This window comes from Tyto alba, unplaced genomic scaffold (genome assembly GCF_018691265.1).
Source record: "Tyto alba isolate M040663 unplaced genomic scaffold, T.alba_DEE_v4.0 Super-Scaffold_6, whole genome shotgun sequence".
Taxonomy (NCBI): domain Eukaryota; kingdom Metazoa; phylum Chordata; class Aves; order Strigiformes; family Tytonidae; genus Tyto; species Tyto alba.
Genome location: NW_024881327.1, coordinates 2,769,537 through 2,792,398, shown reverse-complemented (window position 1 = coordinate 2,792,398; position 22,862 = coordinate 2,769,537). Strand labels below are relative to the sequence as shown.

General features: G+C 40.6%; 1 protein-coding gene across 4 annotated transcripts in view; it reads left to right on the top strand.

Annotated features, from left to right (window-relative positions):
• Positions 1–22,862, top strand: part of PALLD (palladin, cytoskeletal associated protein) — a 200,600-nt gene that overhangs the window by 124,647 nt on the left and 53,091 nt on the right. The window contains exon 1 of one of the 4 annotated variants that reach the window (XM_042808208.1): positions 9,126–9,369. The exons of 2 other annotated variants lie outside the window; for them this stretch is intronic. The gene's annotated coding sequence lies outside the window, so the exon portion shown is untranslated. Of the gene's footprint in view, positions 1–9,125; positions 9,370–9,409; positions 9,445–22,862 lie in introns of those variants that run through there. One more of the 4 variants, XM_032983939.2, reaches the window with a different exon arrangement.

Here is a 22,862-nt window from a genome sequence, read left to right as displayed (position 1 = left end):
CAGTGGTAGCAATTTAACCATGTGGAGTGTTTAGAGAGAGAAAACCTGAACTTTGAAACCCGTTTGACCAGACACCGAGAGGTCTGGAATTTTCATTGGAAGTCAGTTGAGTAGTAACTTCCAGACCTCTGGGAGATCATCCTTTCTGCACGGGTAGAGGCCTGAGCCTCTGTATGCATTTCTTTGTGGTTTTAGATAGCTTTCTTGAGAGCATTGCGAGTTCCTCGTTCAGCAGGGACATGCTCTCATTCGCGGAAGGGAAATACGGCCCAACAGCAAAAGAGCAAACGTAGAACGGCACCTCAAAGGTCGAAGGAGATGTTCTTCTACCCTGGCCATACCTGTTATGGTGTCATTCCTTCCATTCAGAGCTCCTCATGTCAGATGACGGGGCCTGGACAGTAAATTGTTTGCAGAATCAGCGGTGAGTTATTTGTCAGCAGCCTGAACACCTGCTGGAGATGATGGAATTGTTCTGAAATAACCCAGCACTGCTGCAGCCTTTAGCAGTGGAGAGGATGAGCTCCATGAGATAGCCCATTTTGTTCTTGATTGCTATTTAGCAGTCATATGCCCTTGTGACTTTTGTTTAATTTATTCTTTAAGCATTTCTGTATTTTGGATTTATGTTTTAGCATTTTCTTTGTCAATTATGAATGTTTTAATTACCCTCACCTCCAAACAGATAAATTGAAACCAGGAGATTTTTCTGGACATAAATTCTGCTAAATTGTTCCCACGTGTTTCTTATTTTGCCATAAGCTGTTTGTTGGTTTGGTTTTGTTTTGTTTTGGGGTTTTTTTTGAGATTAATTTTGGCATGGTAGTTTATTTACATCATGTAAATATGATGTGGTCAATATATTTCTTATCCTGATATTCTTATTCAGCTGTTTCCTTAAGTTTTTCTAATTTGAGAGTTTCTCACAAGTAAACAAACTTGTTGAGGCCTCTGTTGAGGTCAAGAATGCAATATAAAAATACCAGAGTCAGTTTTTTCTTGAGCTGAAAATACAATTGGCTTAATGTGTTGGGTGCAGCTGAAGGAGTGTTATAGGAAGGTAGTTATAAATGCACCTTTGTACTTTCCCTAATTAGGGGGGTTTTTTATGCACTTGTGCCCGGGAGCAGTCACTATTGGCCTGTCCATCAGCGACTTAAGGCAGCACTCTCTCTGTCCCGGCCTGCTACGTGTTTTCTACTTCACCCAAACATCCACAGGAGCTTGCAATCATGGGAGAACTTTTAGCATTACTTAAGGACCCCTTTTCACAAATTAGTAAGAGAGAACCATATTGAGAAATATGGGAATGCTTCCAGATTCCCAAACAGAATTAGAAAGTTAGAAGTTCGGCTACAGCGTTTTTCATTTGTTGCAAAATACTGTTTCTTGTCACGCCGCCTTAGAGAGGACTGTCTCACCCGACTTTTATTAATTTTGAATCATTACTTTGTGAAGAGTATTCCTTTTAAGGAATCACAGCTCAATGATTTCCTTAGTCAGATGGACGTATCTCTGCATATCAACTTTGTTTGTTTCAGTTGTCACTGTGGACATATTCAGTATATATTCTCCTGAACTGTTACCATTTTCACATTTGAATTTGAAGAAGGAAATCACTTTCCTGCGGGATTCCTTGGTATTTATTTGAAAAAATGCCTATCACATAAATGCCTGTGGTACTCCACGCCAAAAAGACTAAATCTAAAAGACGTGAACAAAAAATACAGTGACCAGCAGGGCTTATTCCTTTATTTAAATGTTCTTCCTTCCTTGCTGTTGGTCTTACATGTACGGGTACAGTTAGACTGGAAATTCTTTCTCATGGAGTACCTGATGTGCTACTGAAACTAAGTGTCAGACAGCAGCAGTAACAGTAGGGGATGTTCTGCGGGTGAATTTACACCGACTTCCAGCAGGTAAGCTGCTCTTTATAATACTTCTTCAAAGAGTTTAGAGGTGTTTTGAGAGTGAAACTAATCTCACTTGCTTTCTTCGTGTAACAGAATCGCCACTTTTTAAAAAAATAGGTAGCGCTTTTTCTCTGCGGGAAGCACCAGTTAAACCCCCAAAGGGCACGCTGTAACCCGTTCGGAAGAACAATGAAAAACACGACAAGAATCCCTGAGTTTTGGAACTCGATAACTTCGTTTTCCTTTGTCTCGTTGCCAGCGGGTTGCAGGCGCTGCTACGGCAGCTCCGACCGGGGGAAGGAGCGGGGGGGGGGACGGGACTGCCTCGCTCCGGCACCCCACGGCGGCCCTTGCTCCTTCCGAGGCAGGGCTGCTCCAGGGGGGAGAGAGGGGAGGAAAAACCGGCTCCGGAGTGGGGAGGGGAGGCCGTGGCCGTGGGAGTGGGAGGAGGCTGTGCCGGCGGCGGGGCCGGCCCCCCCCCCGCGCCCGCGGAAGGTGCTCCTTACATGGGCACGGCCGCGGCCGGCGCGGCTCGCCCGGGGCCCGGGCGGGGCGGCCCCCGCTGGAGCCGGGCCGGGGGCGTTCAGCCAGACAAAGAACAGGCCCGGCAGCCCAAAAAAGGAAGCTGGAGCTGCAGGATTTCAGAATACGAGCGGGGAGGGGGGGGGGGGGGGGGCGAGGCGGCGGGGAAAAACGGGGGGGCAGTCCCGGTGCAGCAAGCTGCTTTCTGTTGCTAACGGCGAAGGGGCAAAGGCCGGGCGGGGATGAGGGCTCACCAACCCGGCCTTGTCCTGCCGCAGTCTCCTGAAGAACTCGAGTTGTGTTGGTCATTTTTTTTTTTTTTTTTTTTTCCCCCCCGAAAGCTCGCCGTAAGGTTTTTTGTGCATAAGGGAGGGCTCTTCGGCAGCCCCGGTGGTTAGCAGCCTGAAGATAAATGAGTCTTCCTCTGCCAGGGGGAAAAAAAAAAAAAAAAAAAAATCCCGTTGTGGGTAATTCCAAGCATTATGGACACACATTATGAATTTTGGCTGCTGCCGTGTTCTAATGGAAACTCGGAAATTAATCTAGAAAGGGTACATGCACAACCCCCAGGGCCTGAGGTGTCTTTGCACTTGAGAACAGTAGCAGAGAAAGAACAAAAAGAAAGAAAATGAATACTAAAAAAACCCCCATCTTGACAATTCTGATAGAAAAGCATTTCATAACAAAATGACTTGGTGGAAAAATATTCCGGGATATCAGAAATGCATATAAACTACTGTTTTAAACATAGGTTTGGAATTCACGCCCTGCCATCCTAATCCCTGGTGTCTCAGGGCTTTTTCTTTTCTACTTATATGGGCTGAATTTAAAGAGGCCTTATTCCTGGTGGGAAAAGACACAGAACACCATTCACCTTTTCACTTCAGACTTACTCTGAGCAGGAAGAATCAACACAACAGAAACATTCAGTAGATGAAGGAGCAGCTGCAATCTCTGCTGACTGTGTGAAAGCTAGAACAGAGAAAACTAAATAGCTGTGGACACAAAATTCAGGAGTAACGCTCTCCATACTGGCCTGGTTTGCTCTGGTTTCAAAACATTAGCAGCAGAATGTCTCCTAAATTCCCAGCCTTTACAGCAAACAATTGTATGTACTATGAGCCAGACATCCTGATGAAAAGAAGTAAATTAAGCCTTGATCTTGAAATTGTGACCAGATCAGCTCATAAACAGCTACTGAAAAAAACACTTTAAATATTGGGGGTAAGCCTGGCTCAGAAGAATCAGCTTCTTTATCTTTCCTGACAGGCCTCCCAATTACAGCAGCTGTAAGTTACTAAAGCGTAACTAATTGCAAGATACAACACACCCACTATTAACATATCAGGAGTATTAAAGAAGAGAACTTAGTGTTGAGATTGGAGTTGGGAATGGGAAAGGATTTACCGGTGACATTTATTCGCTGTAACCACCTGTGACTTTATATAAGCCTCCTAACAATTTCAGTGTCCGAAGCGTAGGTAGACCTGTCAGAGATCCATAGTGGTGCTTGCACATGTGATTTCAGTATCACAGCTGAAGAGTGTTGTGCCAGTTTTACTGTGAAGTAAAGAAGAAACCATAGATACAATGCTAACAAAACCACAGAGAGTAAGCCTGAGGCGAGGTTGTTTTGCTCTTGATCCCCATGTGTTGATTGAAACAGAAGGGTATTACAGGTATCTTTGTAATTTATTTTATTAATAAAAAATAGAGAATTGAAGAGAGGTAGAGCGAGGGAGAGTGAAGGTGCAAGGAAATGAATACAGGGCAGAACCAGCTGCACAGTTTGGGAGACAAAAGAAACCGGACAAAAACTTACAAACTACGTCTCCTTTGTGGTGTTAGTAAAACTGGCAGCTCAACATGGGTCAAAATTCTTTTGAGTCTTAGGAATGAATCATCTTCCAGGTTATATCTTGTTATATTTAATGTAGTGATTTCCAGAGCTCATATGCAGTGCTACACCAGTAGTTGTACAGGCCAGGAAATTCTCATGAATTACATACAGTCAAAACAGACCAAGAATATGGGTACTGAGGTGTATAGGTACTTTAAGGAAGCTATTGGGGTACTTGACTTCACTATATGCTGCTTGTTCAACCATCACTGCTCTGGTTCCCTGTTAGACAATGCCTATATAGTAGACCCACGTTTTTTCTCCATGCCGTCATAGGGGTTACACAGTAAGTCTAATCACTATCATTTAAACAATTTTGAACCCCGAAGACCTTTGCTATTTTAGTCCAAAAGGTGAAGTAATCAGTATTATAACAAAGAAGACTGAAGTGTGAGTCACTTCATCACCATGTATATACACACACACACGTGTGTGTATACAAATGTCCATTAAAATGGCAGTTGCCTTCTTATGACAATTGTCTCAGCAGTAGAAACTTCTAATTTTTGTTTTCCTCTATGTGTAATTAGAAGTTTGGAAAAAGGTCTTCATTTTATTGTTGTTGAATCATGTTTTAATAGATCAGAGACTTTGCAGTGTGATTTGCTTTCAAATCTTGGCTTTAGCTATGGTTTCCCCTCAGTAAAACATGCAACTTTGATGGTGTGTATTGGCAGAATTGAAAGTGATGGGAAATGTTTGCTTAAATAATCTTTCTTGTAACAAAGACGTGATCCTTTATTTTCCAGAAGTGCTAAGAAAAACAAAAGCCACAAACAACTTGGTACTTCTAGTTCAGGCACTGAGAATTTCACCAACAGGAAATCACACCAAACAAAGCAATTTACAGTTAAGAACTCAGTGTCTGCCAACACCAGCAAAATTAGGTAGTACAACATGCTTGTAATACAGGATTCAAGAGGCTTTTGAAATAGTGCTGAATGCTTTGGACTGATACATGTTTGATAATTGCCATTTCAGAGGTATAGTTGGTCCCTTTTGTTTTTAGGAAAACCTCATTTTTTATTCTGGCCTTCTAAAGAAAACTCAAACTCTCATGCATTCCAAGAAAATCAGGGTCCTGATCCTGGTTTAGTAATCCCCATTCAAAGCTTTTAAATGTTGTCAAGTACGCTATGGGAGGGCAATGTAATTTTTTGGAGGGTTTTTTTTTGTTTTAAATAAAAATTCGACATACACAACGGTTGGCATGTCAAAGCTTATCCTGCATAACTAGTGTAAATGGGCTGCATTTCCTTTATGTAAGAAAAGCAGGGAGATTGCTGAATTTGGCTCCATAAATCATTGAATTCAGTAAGCTGCATATGAATCAGTTTGAAAGCTTGTAAACTCTTTCAGTTCCTTCTTCTAGTCCTTCGGTGACTATGTTACTGCCATTTCCATCTGAGCTTAACGATGTTTGAATTGTAATATGATGCAAAGCTCCATTGTGGCTAGCTGAATACTATTTGGGTTGATTTACAGGCATGCCTGTATTCTTGAATTAATTTCCAGTTTTTAAGACCCAAAAAAATCTCGTGTCATGTGTCTCACCCATGTAGAAAACAACATTTGAATCTCAATCACAAGTTCTTCCTGGACCTCAGAATTTTTTAGGTTTGGTTTTATTTTTTTTTTCGTTTTGAAAAACATCCTGTTTTGATTTGAAGAATTTGAGCAATATGGTCTTAACTAGCATGATTAGAATTGCACACTCCAGTGTAGCTTTTGATGTCTTTGTTATTCACCATCTAGGATGCTAACATTTTGCATATCATAATGAAGAAAAACCAAGTAGGCAATTAGAGGACAGGAAATAGAAGTGTGTAGTTATTTTTAGTTTAGTAGCACCTGGAAACTAGCTGATGTGGATGACAATGTATGTACGCTGTATTAAAATACACGTCCTTCCCTGAAGATAAACTGCAAGCAAAAAGGCTGCACTTCAGTACTACAAGTTATTCTGTAGTAGTTTAAGAACTTGGCAGATCCTCTCAAGAAGTCCATTGAGTTGTTTTATCTTAATTCATTTTCTCTCAGATTGCTGAGGATGTAATTACTTTACGTAAGGTTTTTTCTCTGTGTTTTCAGCTTCATGTTTTGTGATGTCATCCTTTTTAGTTTTCATAGTATGAGCAATACTAATTTCATATTATTTACAGGGTGGTATAAAAAAGTCAATCTTCATCTTGTGAAGATTCTCAAAGTTTGAATGAACACTAGCAAAAAAGCCCTCATATGACTTCAGGCAGCTTGGTGTTTGCCTGGTTCCCTAATGGCATCTACCATTGCCTCCATTAGTCCACGGAAGTTAATTGTTGGGGGTTTTGCTGCATTCTTCCAAAACGTGTTTGTTATACTTGTCATTACAATCTAAATATTTCATTTAAATATTAGGGCTTCATTGGACCTGTACGCAATTGTCTTTTTACGTGTAAATTAATTTTCCTCATTTTAGTTCGCAAGTCATGCTGTACATATAGCTGGAAAGTCCTTAAACTAGAAGCAAATGTTCCTGGGGCTGGAATGATAGGCAAAGTTGTTTACAAGAAAGAATCACAGATCATATTAAGTTAAGCCTATGGTTTTGTTTCCTTTCTCTTTGGATCTTTATCTCACATTGTGCCTCATGTTTGGTTCCTAGTAAGATGAGCTTCGTTTTCACTTTCCATGCCCAGTTATGCTCGTGGAGTCACAGTGAAGCGTCTTGAACTAAGCTGGTGTGTACAAGCTGCCTTTTTGCTTTCGTCTTCCATCCCCATGACGTGAACATGAGCATACGTGCACAGACATAAAATCTTTCTCCAAAATTCTTGGAACATATGTGCAAAATGTGTACAGTGTAAGATCTGTGACAGAAGAAAATGTCGGAGAGCTCAGTTGTCTTTACTGCAATATTTCCTCACTCTGTTATAATCAAATGCAAAGAAGGTGCGGTTAGGAAATGTAAAGTCCAGGTACTGTTCTTCTATAATCGGCTTTTCCTACCGTACATCAGTCCATCCTTTGTTGTGTGTGTTAGATTATCTTGCAGCTATTACTGGCTGCACTGTGCTCTGCTTGTCAGATAGAATATCATCCTCGACCAGTATACTTACCCCAAATCGTATAGAGACCTGATCAGTGATGAGTGATACCCTTTTTACCTTTGTGCTGTCTTAATACTGTGTGTATGAGCTACCGTGCTTCTTCCCCATAGTCGTGTACCAGACTTGGAAACAGAGTGCTAGCGCAGTGTCAGCCTTCTCGCTGCCAGGATCTGGCACGTCTCTCTCTGTTCTAGCAGTGGGGAGATGCTTTATTTCCCCCTCCCTTTTCCCTAGTTGGCAGCATTCCTCCCTTGATCCTGTTACGCTCTGGAGCGATCGAGCCATGTGGAGCGAGGTCTGAGTCCTAAAGAGGCCTGGGTGGTGAAAAGGGTCGAAGGGGGATGAGTAAGCAGGGGATGTTTCAGTGCCACCTTGTTCTGCATCATCCACCGTAGAATGAAATTTCTCAGGTACAGGTCTTGTTCATCCTGGGGGTTCAGACCAGTTGGAGGAAAATAGTTATGATGATGGTCTTGTGTAAACCTAACAGATTCCAGACATCCAGAGCTGGACTGTAACACCCGCTGACTGGAAAGTGGAGCTAAAGAAGGAAGAGGAGCACCCTTACTTTCAGCTGCCATTGTCCAGGATGTTTAATAGCAGTGAGGTGAAAAGCAGCACGTTCATACACTTCTTTTTGCTGTCCACGTTGCAGACAATTCAAGTGATACCACTGATCACCTTAGTGGACTAAGCATGGATTTGAGAATAGAGGTTTTTATAGATGTATCTTTTGAGATTGTCTGTCTGTTTTTAAGTGGGTGTTACTAATGATTAGTTGTATTCTGTGATGACTTATAAAACTGATGTTGGCTTGTAATCTGTAAGAAGGCACTGGATCCAGACCAAGGCAGTCCTAGTAGGAGAAGAGTATGAGCCAACAACAGAAATTTGTTCTTCTGTCTTCATCTCCTTGTGGAAAAAATAAGAAAAAAAAAAAATCTACCTCTGAATGATGCCCTTAGCAGAGTATGCAGTAGTAATGAATGTATTTACAGTAATTGTTTGACACTCTGGATGGTTTTACACAATTAGACTGCAGAACAGCATGATTTTTGTAACACACAGTAAATGTTCGCTGAACTCTGATGGTGTTCTTTGACACGGGAAGATGATGCAGGAGACAATGAAACAGATGAGTGAAGTGTTCAGTAGAGCGATACGGTTTTTCTGGAAAAAAAAAAAAAAAAGTTTTAAACTCAGTTTAACCTGAAAACTCGGTAGTGGCATAAGCGTTCTTTAAAAAGAGAAGTGATACAAAGCTTGGAGGAGTAACTTGGAGACACGGTTTCCGCGGTTCTACACTGAGACCTGGAGCCATCCCACCCGCCGATGGGGAAATCGCGGGACCTTTTCCTGCGGAGAGAGGCGGGTGCAAGCCCCGCTGGCAGGGCTGGCGGGCGGCTGTACGGCAGCACGGGAGAGCCGGGGCCCTTTCCTCCGCTCCCGGGGCAGCCGCAGAATTTCTCAAGCTTTCCTCCTGGCTCCGGCTGCCGAGTTGCCGGAGGGAAGAAAGTGAACTTCCAGCCCGGGACCCGAGCCTTTTTTTGGAACAAAAAAAAAAAAAAAAAGCGTGTCCAAAAGCCCCCGTTCTTGCAGCTCCGAGGGGAGAGCAATCAGGCTTGGGACGGCGGCGGCAGCAGGCGGAGGCGCTGGCGGGACCCCCCCGCTTTCCCCCGCCGCTCCCAGCAGCCGGGTCCCGCCTCTCGCCGGCGGCGGGGAGCCCGGCCACACCGCGGGACTCTTAACGTGAAGCCGCCGGGGTGGGCCGGGCCGGGCCGGGCCGTGCCGGGCCGGCGGAGGTTCCCCGGGTCCCGGCGCGGAGCCTGCGCCGCTCGGGCCCGCCCTATATAGCGCCGGGGCCCTGGGGCCGCCCCGCCCCGCGCCCACCGAAACTCGCGCGCCGGGCGGGCGGGCGGTAACCGGCCCCGGAGGCGCTGCTGAGGTAAGATGGCAGGGAGCTCGCGCCGGGGCCTTCGGGACGCGGCGGGTTTGCTTCGGACGGCGCGAAGGCGCGGCGGTGAGCGGCGGGGGGGTCGGGGCAAATGAAAGCGGGCCCTGACCGCGTTGCTCTCGAGCATTTCTTTTTTTGTTGTTTTTTTGTTTTGTTTTCCCCTGCCCTTCGAGGTTGCCACACGGCCTGCGGCTGCGGGCGAGTTTGGCTGCTGCGCTTTGATCGCCGGCGGGGCCGTCCCCTCGGCGCTGCCGAGCGCAGGAAGGATGCTGCTGTGGCGGCAGCGGCTCTGTGCGTCTCTGTAGCTCAAGGCTTGCTAAATCGGTTGTTAAGCTTGGTAGGAAATATGAGGGAGCGGTAAGATAGGAGCGCTTTCGCAGCCTGCTTTGTGGGAGACTTCGGTAGGAAGCCGGTGAGACTCCTAGTCGGTAACGGGCGGGAGACCCGGGTCCTTTAGAAAGCTTGCTGTGGCTTCTTACTAAAATCAAACCGAAATCAAGGGAAATATTGGCGGGGTTTTCTCCCGTGGAATGCGTTCGTCTGCAAGGAAGACATATTTGGTAACCTAGCAATGCTGTACTCTTGTAGCTAACCCCTCTGTCGAGGGGTGAAGGGAATTTGGTGTTACTTAGTAACTTTGTAACTCGTAACAGTAACGGCTTTGGATTTGGGGGGGGGGGTGTGTGTGCTGGGGTTTTTTGTGTGTTTTTTTTTTTTTCTTTTTTTTCTTTCTTTTCCAAGTCTGTAGCAGACATTTGTTTAAATTTTAGTAGCGAAGACAAAAAAAAAAAAAGTTAAAAAAGTGAAAGTTTCCTGGCAGCAGGCGCATAATTAGAAAGAAGGCTGGGAAAAGTAAGACTGGCCTTCCTTATAATGATGTGTTTACAGAAACTTGGAAAGCAGAGATATGCATTGGCTATCAAAGAGAAACCAACGTCTGCTGTTGGAACATTTGGGTCAGCCTTATATTAAGGAATATGGCACTGCAGAGCATACATCTAAAAATAGGAGCAGACACATTCGTTGTTTCATTAGGCTTTGAGGTCAAGAAACTGTTTTTCCACAGTATTCTGTGGCTGTATTGAACTGAAACCATGATTCCTGGGACCAAACCTTATATTTCTGAAATTAACTCCACAAGATGTATTACATACTGCATGGAAAGTTTTGTGTCCACTCACAAATCTGTGCACACCAAAATCCACCGGAGTTCTGGGGTGGGAAAAGTTATGATGATGTTCTTAAGGAAGCCCAACAGTTTCCAGCCATCCAGAGCTGGTCTGTGATTCACAATGCATACCAGACATAGAAGGATTAAGATATAGAACTGATAACAAGAGGATGGAAAAAAAACATATAAAAAGTTAAATGGCTCTCGGCCCTTGTCCATTGATTGTATCTAAACCACTTCACTATGAAAACCAGGGCAAATACTTGTGAGAACAGGATTCTGAGAGAGATTGTGTTGCATCCTGCTTTTGGATGGGGAACAAAACCTGAAAGAACTGACTGTCTGTGAAATAATATTCTGGTACTAATTTCCCTGGCCAGGAGGAGGAACCCTGTGGGAAAAGGTAGGGGCAAAGGGATAAGAGTTTGAAAAAAAGAAACTGGGAAGATTGGATAGGAGGTACACAGATGTTCTTATAACTTTTGAAACTCCTAGAAATATGCAGGTAGACTTTTGTCGGAATTAGGTGTCTCTTATTTGGATAAAAACATTTCTCTCATCTTTGAGATAGTAGAAACCCAATAATCACAAAGTCAGAATTTACCAAGTTGCCATACCCTGCAATCTGACATAGAAGTTTTCCCAGAATTGGAATGGTGGATGTGTGGTAAAGGTTTGTTAGCAGTTGGCAGATACATGTCACATAGCTTTTCTTGTAGCTTTATGAGAGCCAAACAATTTTTTTTTTTCAGTGAAATAACTGTTCTGAAAATTTGAAGTGTTTTAAGTAACAATAAGCGACCTGATGTATCAGGATTCCGTTAAAAAGCACTGCTGTAAAATACATGTTTTTATGTTCTTATACTTAATAAATTGCTAGAAAATTCTCTATTATCTTCAAATTGTTCTTCAATTTCTGTATCTATATATTTATTTATTTATTTTTCTAAGAGCAGAACAGTTACATACATTGTCCTAGGGAAGCTCATCTTGCTGAACACTCATGGGTCATGTTGGACCCATTGTTGTGGGCCTATTATTTTTGACTAGCCTGAGTCTACTGCTTTCCCTTTGCAGAGATGTGTGATGATTGCAACATATAAAACTTTGCAAAGTGTTATTCTACAATATTTATTATTTTTATGCAGTTACAGTCACTGTAAAGTAATCACTGAGATCTACAGTTCCAGATAACAAAAAGCAACTCCCTATTCCCTGCTCTGCACTGAAGAATTTTTTGAGCTTATATGACCGTTGTGGAGGGCATGATAGCCTAACTGCTCCACAAACAGGAGTGGGGTTTCAGTTTTGTCATCCACTTTGTGGGCTGTGTGACTGCAGCAGCCATTTCTAATAGCTATGTTAGAACAGCATGCCTCCATTTCTGTAAGGACACAGTGGTAAATCTGATGAGTAATGTTCAGCTGTTGGGCTTTGGGCATTGGAAGGCAGAGGGAGCGGTCTGGCTGGAAGTGACCTGTGGCATGCTGGTCAGCCCACTTACATGGAGAATTCCTTCTTTCTCTCCTGTTCCCAGTTTCTTTCCATTACTCTGCTTCAAAAGGATCCGTGAGAGGCTTGCTTTATTAAACTCACTTGGTTCTCAACTGAGCAAAGTAAACCGATCTTACTTGTAAAATCATGTGTTTGATGGGAAATTACTGTGTTCTTCAAACAGCAAATTAATTTCTCAACCAGCTCTGCTTAAAGCAGCTGCTTTGTGATTTTACTTATGCCAACATAAATGTGGACCCATGTGTCTGGGAGCAGAGTAGAGTGTCAATCAGTCTGATGTCACGTATATAGGTTTTCTCTTGCATGTACAGCATCATTTCCCATCGATTATGAATATTGCTAGGCACTAAACCTGAAAGGCATGAAGATAAAGACCTTTGGTTTTAAAAAGCAGAGTTTCTAAGATGAAAATGTGTAAATAGGGGAAGTGCATGGTGTGCAGTGAGAAGAAACTGTCTGAAAGATGAAGGTAAGCGTGTGCACTATTAGTTACGTAATTTCCATGTGAAATGTTTTATGATATTGTCATGTGTCTTTTCATTTGCTATTTACTCTCCAAGAGAGGAGTCTTCAAGTATTTGGGGGTCTACTGGACCTTTACTGACCTGAGAAGGGTTGGTGGCCCTAAAATTTTATTTTCCCAATAAAAATTTCAGGGTTATGTAGAATATATTAATTAACTGATAGACCCATATATTCTTGAGAACATCATCACTGGCTGGAAATCTTTCATCCTGGGAATATTCTCTAATCAAAATATGCCTATGGAATTTCGTATTCATGAATCATCTTCCATCTTAGAAATATTCTAATTTTCTTAGCGGATATAATTTCAGTGCTGGATTAAGTAATAAAGTTCCCACTGGAGTGAAATTCCCACTCAGTAATACTGAGCGATGATTTCATAGTGATAACACATGCATTTGGAAGAATTAGGAATTAATACAAAGTAATTACTAACCAAGTTATAGTATGCCTAGAAGACTCATTTTAACCTCTTACTCTGCAGAAAGTGAAGAGTCTTTTGTGACCACAAGTATCAGAACTTCCTGGAGCATTTAACATTTTGGTATTCATATAATTTTAAAAAATGCTTACTATGCCATCATAATTATCATAGAAGGCGAACCAATAATTGAGGCAGTTCTTTTTACATGTGAAGTATACTTTCTGGATGAGCACACAAATAGAAAGCTTAGGAAATATTTTTCTTCCACATTGCCGTCTAGACACTTAACGTGGTCCTTTTCTCACCTGCTTGAGACATTCTAACCCTTGCCAAGGCAGGAAGTTTGTATTTCCTTTATTGAAGCAGAAAGTGATTGTAATTAGTGTATTGTGTATGACACTCCCCACCGCTTTCCCTTTCCACAGAGGAAGGAGTTTAAGATAAACAGCATTTATTTTTATATAAATCAATAAATAGATGCAGTGGGCTCAATTTATCGCCGGACCTTTTTCTGCCTGGTGCACCTGTGTGAGATGAGCCAAGAAACAACTGAATCTGCTTTCTCTAGTTTGCACAGTGTGTGTATCTCTCCAGGGATGATTTGAGTAAGAAATCTTTGATTAACTTAGATTATCTTAAACCATCCTTTGGTAGCAGTTACTCAGAATTCATTCCAGTCTTTCCCAGGACATTCTTCTGAGACTGTGGAATTTTATTCCTTCACGTCACCAAAAAATGTTCCTCTTGAAATTCCCCCTTGAAATGGGCTCTGGATTTTGTTTGTTATTAGTTTCAGTCTGCATTATATGTGCTGGTCTAAAATACAGGAGAAGAAAAGAACAGTCCTTCTGATTCTTCTTTTTGAAGAAACCAAGCTCATGTCACAGTTCACTATAGACTATTTCAAACAGAAAATGGCAATGTGGGCTTGAGTTCATACTTCAGCCCGAAAAACGTGGAAGAGTTATTTAGTTGAAGAGTTGAGTCTGTGCATCAGGAGCTGCTAGACTGCATTGCCAAAATATCCACATTTTGGTATATGTTCATAAGATGGCACATGTCTCATTTGTCCTTTTGGATTTGTGTAAAATGAAGGTTTTCAAGAGAAAGAAAGATGATTATTTGCAGACATGATGTGTCAGCCAGCAGAAATGTACAGGAAAAGATTTTTTTGGTTTTCATTGGCAGCATGGTTAATTTTTTTTTTTTTTCCAGACTAAATTAACATACAAAAATCTGTTTTAGTAATGTTAACATTTATACCAACCAACTAACCTCATCAAATTCATAGTGAAGAGTGATATTCTCATCTTGTATGCTACTGTACCCATTAAGGCAACACAGTACCTGAGGCGTTCATGTAAATAATGGGAAAGTGTAGGGAATCAAGTTTACAACATCAGTATTTAACTCCTTGCTTTTACAATCTTGAGTGGGTTTATTTTAATCTTTGCATTTACATGAAAATGACTGAACTTTGCTTGAAAAGCATTGAATTTAGATGAAGATTCAGTCAGCTGGATTTAATTTTTAAATTCCAATTTAAAAAGAATTCCTTGCCTATGATGAAGAAGAATCCACTTCAGAGAGCAAGAAATGTATGCAGGCAGTATCTGCTGGGCTGGAGAAACTTCATTACGAGTTCCTGCCTGGGCTCTAGTGAATAGAAAAAGTGTATGGAATATTTTGATATTTTTTTTAGTGCCTCTTCTGCTACAGAATCATTTAAAAAGTATGACCCCAGTTCTCCAGCCACACTGAATACAAAAATCTGGTTGAATTCAAGACCTGCATGTGTTACAGCAACTTTTCTCATGAGGCAACATGCTGGTTTTAGGCCAAGCTTTAAGCTGGGCTTGCTCCTACCCATTTTTGCACCTTACTCACAACTTGGAAGACTTATCCTTAAAAAAGAATCATTGTGTTCTTTTTTGTAGTTGGATTTTGTTGTCTTTTTAAATTTTTACTCAATGGCTGAGTTAATTCATCTGAACAGGGTGAATCACAGCATGAAAGTAGTCACTAGAAACAGAATTGTTTCTTTCAGCTCTGTTTCAAACACCGTTTGCATATGTACATGCAGATACGTGTAAAATGTATGTTTCTGACTTCAAAGAACAGATAATGAAGATTTATTTATTTATTTTAATGAGAGGAGATAATACAAGTCTGTTTCTGCGTGCTCATGAATCTATTGGTGTGTGAATATGTGTGTGTGTGTGTGTGTCCTTATAGAGCATAAGTTAAAATCTGTATCTGACTCATGGGGATGATTTGTTTAAAGCAGCTCTTAAAGTGCAAAACAATTTTAATAGCCAACTTTGGCTAGCAGAGCATATTCACCAAGGCAACACACAAAGTTTTGCACAAATGAAAGGAGAGTTACCTTGTGCAGAAACCCGGTGGTGCTGTATTTCTTCCAGCCCACCTCACTGTACTTATTTTGGCTCTGAAATATAAAGCCTTTCTTTTCAGTGTTTGAAGGTTTCAGGAGGGCACCCTGATTTATGGCTGTATTTTGCAGTGACCAAAGATCTAGTCAATTTTTTAGTACAAGTGAGGCTTTGAAAGCCCCAGAGGTGGTCATAATATTTTGTGGATGGGGTACTTTCATGCAGTCTGTTTTTGTGTGTGATCTGTGTTTCCTGTTAAAACTTTTAGGGAATTAAACGAAAGCATGAGTTACTTGGTATTGCGTTACTGATGGTGACTGTTGCAAGATGATGCCATTTACTTCTGTGCAAATCTGAGGTGCTTAAAACCAGAATTACATAAAGAAAATCTAAAGGGATTATTGATAGCCTCACTGACAGAGGTGTTGGTGTGTACCTATAAATGCCTTTCAGACATTTTAATGAAAAGGGTGCATGGGCTACAGGTGTGTTCATCACTATTAGTCGGCTGGAAAGACACCAGACTGTGTATTTGGTTCTAAAAAACTGCAGATTATTTTCAGTGAGGAGTCAGAGACTTTGGTTGTTTCTTTTCCACAACAGACATGTTTCTTCATCTGACATGGCCAAATTCTATTGTTTTTCTGGTTCTAAAAAAGCTACCTGATAATTTTCATATATCCATGATAATTCCTACATGCCTAAGTTCAATGTCCTTGACAAATCAGATGTTTATTCTTTCATGTATAACCTATATTTTCAGGCAGTAAATAGTTTGCCGTACTGCTTGGCTATGTTCTAGAGAGAAAGTCTTCATTTCCTATAAACATTCATAGTTTTTCTATCTTTATAAAAATCTGGAGATCTAGATGTAGTGTAAAAAAGAGAGACACCTCTTCTATCAGTTTCTGCAGACATATGAAATCCAATTTATAAAGTGAGACTCTGGAAGTTCAAACTGTATTGAAAGTACATTATGTTGTCTTACAAGTCTCTAGTATGTTACATGTGGTTTCCATTCTTTTATCTTTAGTGGCTTTTGGAGTTTCTGCTAGAGATTTTCAGGTTATTAGCTGTGTAACATTTTCGTAAGTTGTTCATCAGCAATTTCTGGAAAATTATTGCTTCCATTTTCTGCTTTGTATTAAAATACCCTCTAAACCTCTTCTTTCTTTTTAAAACAATAAGAAAAAAAATTTAGTATCAGTTGTATTTCAGGAACATTTGTGCTCATAGGATACAGCTTTCAGGGAAAACCCCCCAAGGTTAGAAGCTGCTTTCATATATATATATATATATATATATATATATATATATATATATATATGTATGTATGTGCAACTGAGTTAGAGAAGTGCTGCATGTGTATTTGTCCACATAGATGGAGAGAAAAAGGGAGTGTCTATTAACACAAAAGCAAAATGATATGTCAACATTTTCTCAAACAAAGAATGAACTTTCAGCTGCTGACTCTGAGATTAGTTCTATGGATGTCTCTAGCCCACGAAAACACAGCATCTTTAAGTGCTTCTGAGATGTTAGACATAAAGATTATACGCTGGTTCTAAAACTCTAGCTTCCCGTGTCCCCCATCCCTTCAAAAGTTAGTGGTCATCATAATGGAGAGGTATAAAGAGCCAGTTAATGTGAATAATGACATTTATGTGATTCATATTAAATACCCAGAAACACGAGCGGAAGGCTCAGAAATGAGGACGTCTTTGCCGCGTTTCCCTTGCTCTCCCACCAGTTGTGTGGCCGCTGTCAGCAACCAGCTGCAAGCAGCACCCGAGCCGAGCCTTCTCTGCAGCCCTGGCTGGAAGAAGCTGCAGTAACCTAGTCCTGATGGCAAAGGCCGGTGGAGTGGTGCGGGGCCCAGCGTACGGCGGAACCCTGCCCAGGGTGGTGAAGCTCGGCACTGACCACGTGCGTCACAGTTAGCCCCAGATCAAGGACCCGATTTCAACTCTGAGGCATCTTTTAAGGAGGGAAGCGGTGCTTTCTGGAGCATGAGCTGACAATTTAAAGGAGCAGGGGGTTGCGACTGCAGGTCTAAGCTTCAGTATATCTAGCCGGCCTATGGTACGGAAGTTTTCTTATCACAAACAACCGATTGCAGGGATTCTACAGGTTTGCGGAAGTATCAAGAAATTTAGACTCCAGAAACACACACACACACACACACAAGTAGTGGATGTTCTGTTTGTTACAGGCTGCGGTAATAAATCAGGGCATTAACATGTGAGCGCAAATGTTATAATTATAAATTAGTTTCGGGTTCTTTTGCCATGAACGTCTTGAGATGAAGCAAGCCATTCCTACGCATTTTACAGGGATCTGATTATTATCGATGGGCATGGCTCTTTGTGTGGTGAAAAGTTTGGTTCAGAAGAAGAACTGATATCTTTAATGCCAGATTTAGCATGTTGCTTTACTAAAAAGCAATAAAATACTTCTGGTTTGATCTTCTGCAGCCTACTCCTCTTACAAACTGCCAGACAAGGCTGTTTCATCCTTACCTTGGACAGTCTTTGAAGACTGTTTTGTAGTACTTACGTAACTTTGTAAGGCTAACATTCCTGTTGGGTACAAACTTTGGACTTTTTTGGTGGTAGATAGTAACTAGAAAAGAGGAGTGACCTAGGGACAGTGAATTAGGATGAATTAGAAAAGAGCTCCACAGGCCACTGAGTCTAATTATCGGTTTGCAACTAAAACACAGCACTCACGTTGTGTCCTTTTTTGGATTAGGAAGATAGATGTTTGTACTTTAAGCATTAATGCCTACAAATGCAAAAGACATTCCCTGTTTACTGAGTGAATTCTTGTACAAGTACTGAATTAGAGGAACTGTTTGCAATGCTAATATTTGAAGTAGCATGCTCATTGATAAAGAGCAGAGCAGGATAGAGTTGGAATGCATTTAAGTAGGAAGCTGGTCTGTAGTAGAGGAAAGTTTGGGGGGGGCTGAGTGAATTTGTATCAACATAAAGCTTTGAGACGCCTAATATTTTTACTAAGTGTCCTCCATTTTTTCAAAAAGGTTTGGTATGTCTGCCATAATTTCCAGTACTGTCAGAGCAAAGTTGGTTATACAGAGAAATAGAGGATTGACTAATTAGAGTGAAATTGGGATGTTTGAGAGACATTTGTATAACATGTGAATAGTACCTTTTTAACTAACGGAAATGTTTGAAAAATGCCAGGGCCTTATATAGGAAGTGATAGGAGACAGAAGCAGCTTGTTAGAGAGATTAAATTCTTCACACAAGCCATAATTAAATAATACTTAATGTGCTTTTGAGTTAGGGAAATTGTCTCTCTGTCATCATTGATGGTCTTTGTGATAGAGGAAGAACCACTGAAGTCTGCTGTCAAGCTTCCTGACTTACTGATGTTAATCTTCATGGTTGCTTGTTGAGAATATTCTCAAATGCTGCTTCTATTTACCTCGTATTCCTCAAGAGCTTTGTTATGGGTTGTCCACTGTTTTGCATGACATTGAACATGTCTTTGTCACGAGTCACTTAAAAATGAAGGAAGGTCTCAGTATAATAAGTTTCTCAGTTTCGGAAAATCCAGGGTTTGCTAAAACCACTGACCACTGGTGAAGTTTGTACACTAGATTCAACTTCCATAGCTGGTCGGGGTAACTGCAGCTTGCTGGGAAAGGACAGGAAAGAAGTGGTGAAAGGGCTTTTTGGAAGATGTGGGACACATGAAAAGCATATTTCCCTAATCAGTTTGAGAAAGCAGTTCCATGTTTCAGAGCTTTCCTTGGATGGTCTTAGATGTATACATTCAGGTCTAAATTAATTTCTTGTCCTGTAAATTGCTGATTTAGCCTAATATTCTTGTTATCGGTTATGGAGTCTTGCATTGTACAGATTCCTCTCATATGAATATTGCGCATTGATATGCAGATTGTCATGTTATGGGGACAAGGGCACATGTTTCAACTATCATGCTTTTGGTTTAATGGAACCGTTTCAGCGCCTTTTTTCAGAAAATATTGGTAGCTTTGCTGTGATAATAGTATATATTTTCCAATGTTTTTGAATAACTGCCTTTCTAATAAAATCCTCATTGAAGTGCTAACTCTTGAGATTTATCTGTGGCATGTTTGGATTTTTTGTTGCCACAGTAAAATTAAGATTACATTTCCTGTTGTCGATGAATTTACACACTGGCCTAAAAACTGAAGGGTATGTAAGCAATTGGAAATAATAGCGTTGTACATCATATTCACGCTGTGTCTAGTCAGGCTATGGCTGGGAATAACACAAAGTTATAAAAGTGTCTAGGAAGTGCCAAGTTTATTTAGTTATACCTCATTAGCTCTAAACTTGGCTGTTTCTGTTGCAGAATAAGTGCATATGCATAAGTAGTTTAGAGTAGTACCTGTTGTGGTAGGATTATCTATTCTGGTATAATTCTGCCTATAGACCAGCCCAACTGATTCCTTCATCTCTAGTTTCCTAGTCCAAAACAGAGGGAAAAGCAGCATTTCTGGACTGTAGTACTATAGGTTAAAACTACTGCAGGAAATTAGTACAAGTGGTTGTTAAGCCACAGTTAACGAAGTGATACTTAGCTGGTGTTGAAGGAGATACTTTCTAATTTATATGATATTTCAAGACTTTTTAAACTGGTATTTACCTGATGGTGGTACAGTTTCTTCTGAGGCTTCATTGTGTGGACTTTCTCAAGATTTAATATATTTCGGCCTGCAGTCGTCTTATGTTAGGTTTGCAACACAGAATTTATATTTTAATTTAAAATTATTAACTTATCTACAGTTCTCTGTGCTGGGAAGAGTTGGTATCTTTGTAGATTTTCTGTAGCTCAGGCAGTTAAATCAAGAAGCAGTTACAAAGCAAGTTTACAGTGTAAACCATAGGGGATGCTAAAATATGTCAATGGTATCTGAAATCTGAACTATTATAAACATGCATGGATCTTTGCAAGTTGCATATTATTGCCTTTTCCATGGTCATTTAGCAAAAGAAGCTCTCCTGAGAAATTCTGCCATAGCCCTTAATAGGAAAGTTTTTCTTTACCAATTTTTGAGGCAGATGATGTCATTCATCACTGTTATTTAAATTACCTGGATTTGTATGACATGATAAGAGTTCCCTGTGATCTGAATGTTTAATTAAAACTTGTAAAAGACTCCAGTGCGACACTAAGGATACTGAGTTAACTTCCACAAAAAATTTCCCACGCTGGTTTATGTACAGGGAAATGTTGCAGGCATGAAAGAAAAATTTCTGTGTTTTCACTGCTTAAATCTGTTAATAAGGGTTGACATGAAAGGTAGAATATTTAGACTTTGTGACGACTTTTCTGGGAAGAGAGTGGAGATTGACTCACTTCAATCACACTATAAATGCTAATCATTTGGTTGAATGAACTTAAATTTGTACAAAATTTTCCTGATTTTCAGAGCAATTATTACCGTTGTTCCCATTCGTTTCAATTGAATGTCTGTGTACCTGAAGACACAAGCTACTGGTTTGAATTCCTGAATTCATTTACACAAGTTTGGAAAGCTGTTGCAGCTTGGTTTTAGTGTGATAAAACAAAAAGATGATAGATTGGACATATACATGCCCAGCTAGCATATCAGTTCCTCTTGTGGTTGCTATATATAGTATGCTAACTTGCATAATAGTAGTGCTAGGATGGATGAGCGAGAGACTTGCAGTTGAATTTTTTCCATTACAGCTCATTTTAGCAGATGTTCCCTCTGTTTCCAAAATGAGAGCACAATAGTTGAAACTTAACGGAGAACTATAATAACTTACTTAGCAGGAACTGTGTCGTCCAATCAGCAGGTTTAGGTGAAGTTTTATTGCAACTAAGATTTGATTAATGTTAGATAAATATAGCTGCCGTATTATCTTAAATTGTGTTTTGAGTCTAACTTAATTCCTCTTCTTTCCCTGACCTTTTCTGAAAACTAGGCAGTAATTGAAACCACTGCTAAAATGATACTTTAGAGAATGAGCATTGGCTGATGCTAACAATTCTGCACCGGACTTTAGAATAAAGAAAACCTAATTATTTAGTAAGTAGCCCATTCACAGATCAACAAAAGTACACAAAGCCGAAACCGGTCAAGTGAATATTGTCATTCAGGCAATCAAGCCTTAAGCTATGTCTTCATTCTTAGTGAAATGCAGGCCTGTACTCTGTGTTTGGTGGGAGTGTGTTAATGTTGCACAAATATCGAAATCTTTATATAGTTCCAGCAACAGAGGTGAAATTAACTCCAATTATTTACTGTGCACTCTAACCGGTTTAAAATCACTTTTCTCTGTTGTAGCCTAAACTTTGGCTTCACCTCCATTAAAGACTTCACTAATTTTAGTGCAGTTGAATTAAAAATGTATATGTGAATTAAAACATAAAGATCTTGTTTGGATGCCTCCATTCAGAAGTGAAGTGGATATAGAAGTTCTTTCTTATCCTTCACAATTATGAACGAACGGTATGGCTTCACAAATCCTACACTGGAAGGGACATCCTCACCAGCAGTGTGAGCTGGAGGAGGTCCAGCTTTCAGGTGCTTGTTCCTGGACAAGCACCACCCTTCTGTTGCACCAGCAGAACCCTTTGGGTGGCTGCTCTTTCATCTGAAGCACTGGAGAGATCCAAGTTTAAAAAAAAAAAAAAAAAACCAAAAAAAAAAAACAAAAAAAAAAAAAAAAACCACAAACCGAACACGAACAAAAACAACCACCAAAGAAACCCCAACAAAACCACAGTCCACCCAGTTCTAGGGTTACTTTCAACTTGTAAGTCACTTGCCCCTTCTGCTGCAAGGGTCCTAAACTGTTGTGCCATCGCAACTGGAAGTGAAAGAAGAGGAAAGGGCACACAGAAATATTTGGGAATGTCTTACTGAGAGAGGGGAACAGACAATCCATAGTATCGTAAGATACCTAAATGAGAGCATTTACAGTGGTATTCAGTGTATTCCATGTTATGTTTCTTTGCTGCGTAACTTCACTTGAGTAACATTTTCTTTCCCGAGTCACTGGTGTAAACATGGCAACATTTACGGTAAAATTTCAAAGACTGTATGCTGCACAGCTGCAACTAAAAGCAGTAGGAGCCACTCAGTGAACTCCTCTTAAAACATTTTGGGAAAAAACAGAGGGCAAAATGACATACCCTGACTTTTTGTACTGTGGTAAATACATTTTTGTGTTTGTGTGTGTGTGTGACAGTGCCTAAATAAATTATGCTTTCAATAAAATTCAATGCCAGCAAATACTGCATGCAGACTTGAATCAGGAGTTGGATTTTTGCTTTGCCATTACACATTAGAAATACAATAACTGGAATATATGTTTACATTAATTACATCATGAACATAAATTTCTCTGAGCACTTTTATTCTTCATGTACTATGTCTTCATGTACTTTTCGTCTCTCAATATATGACACG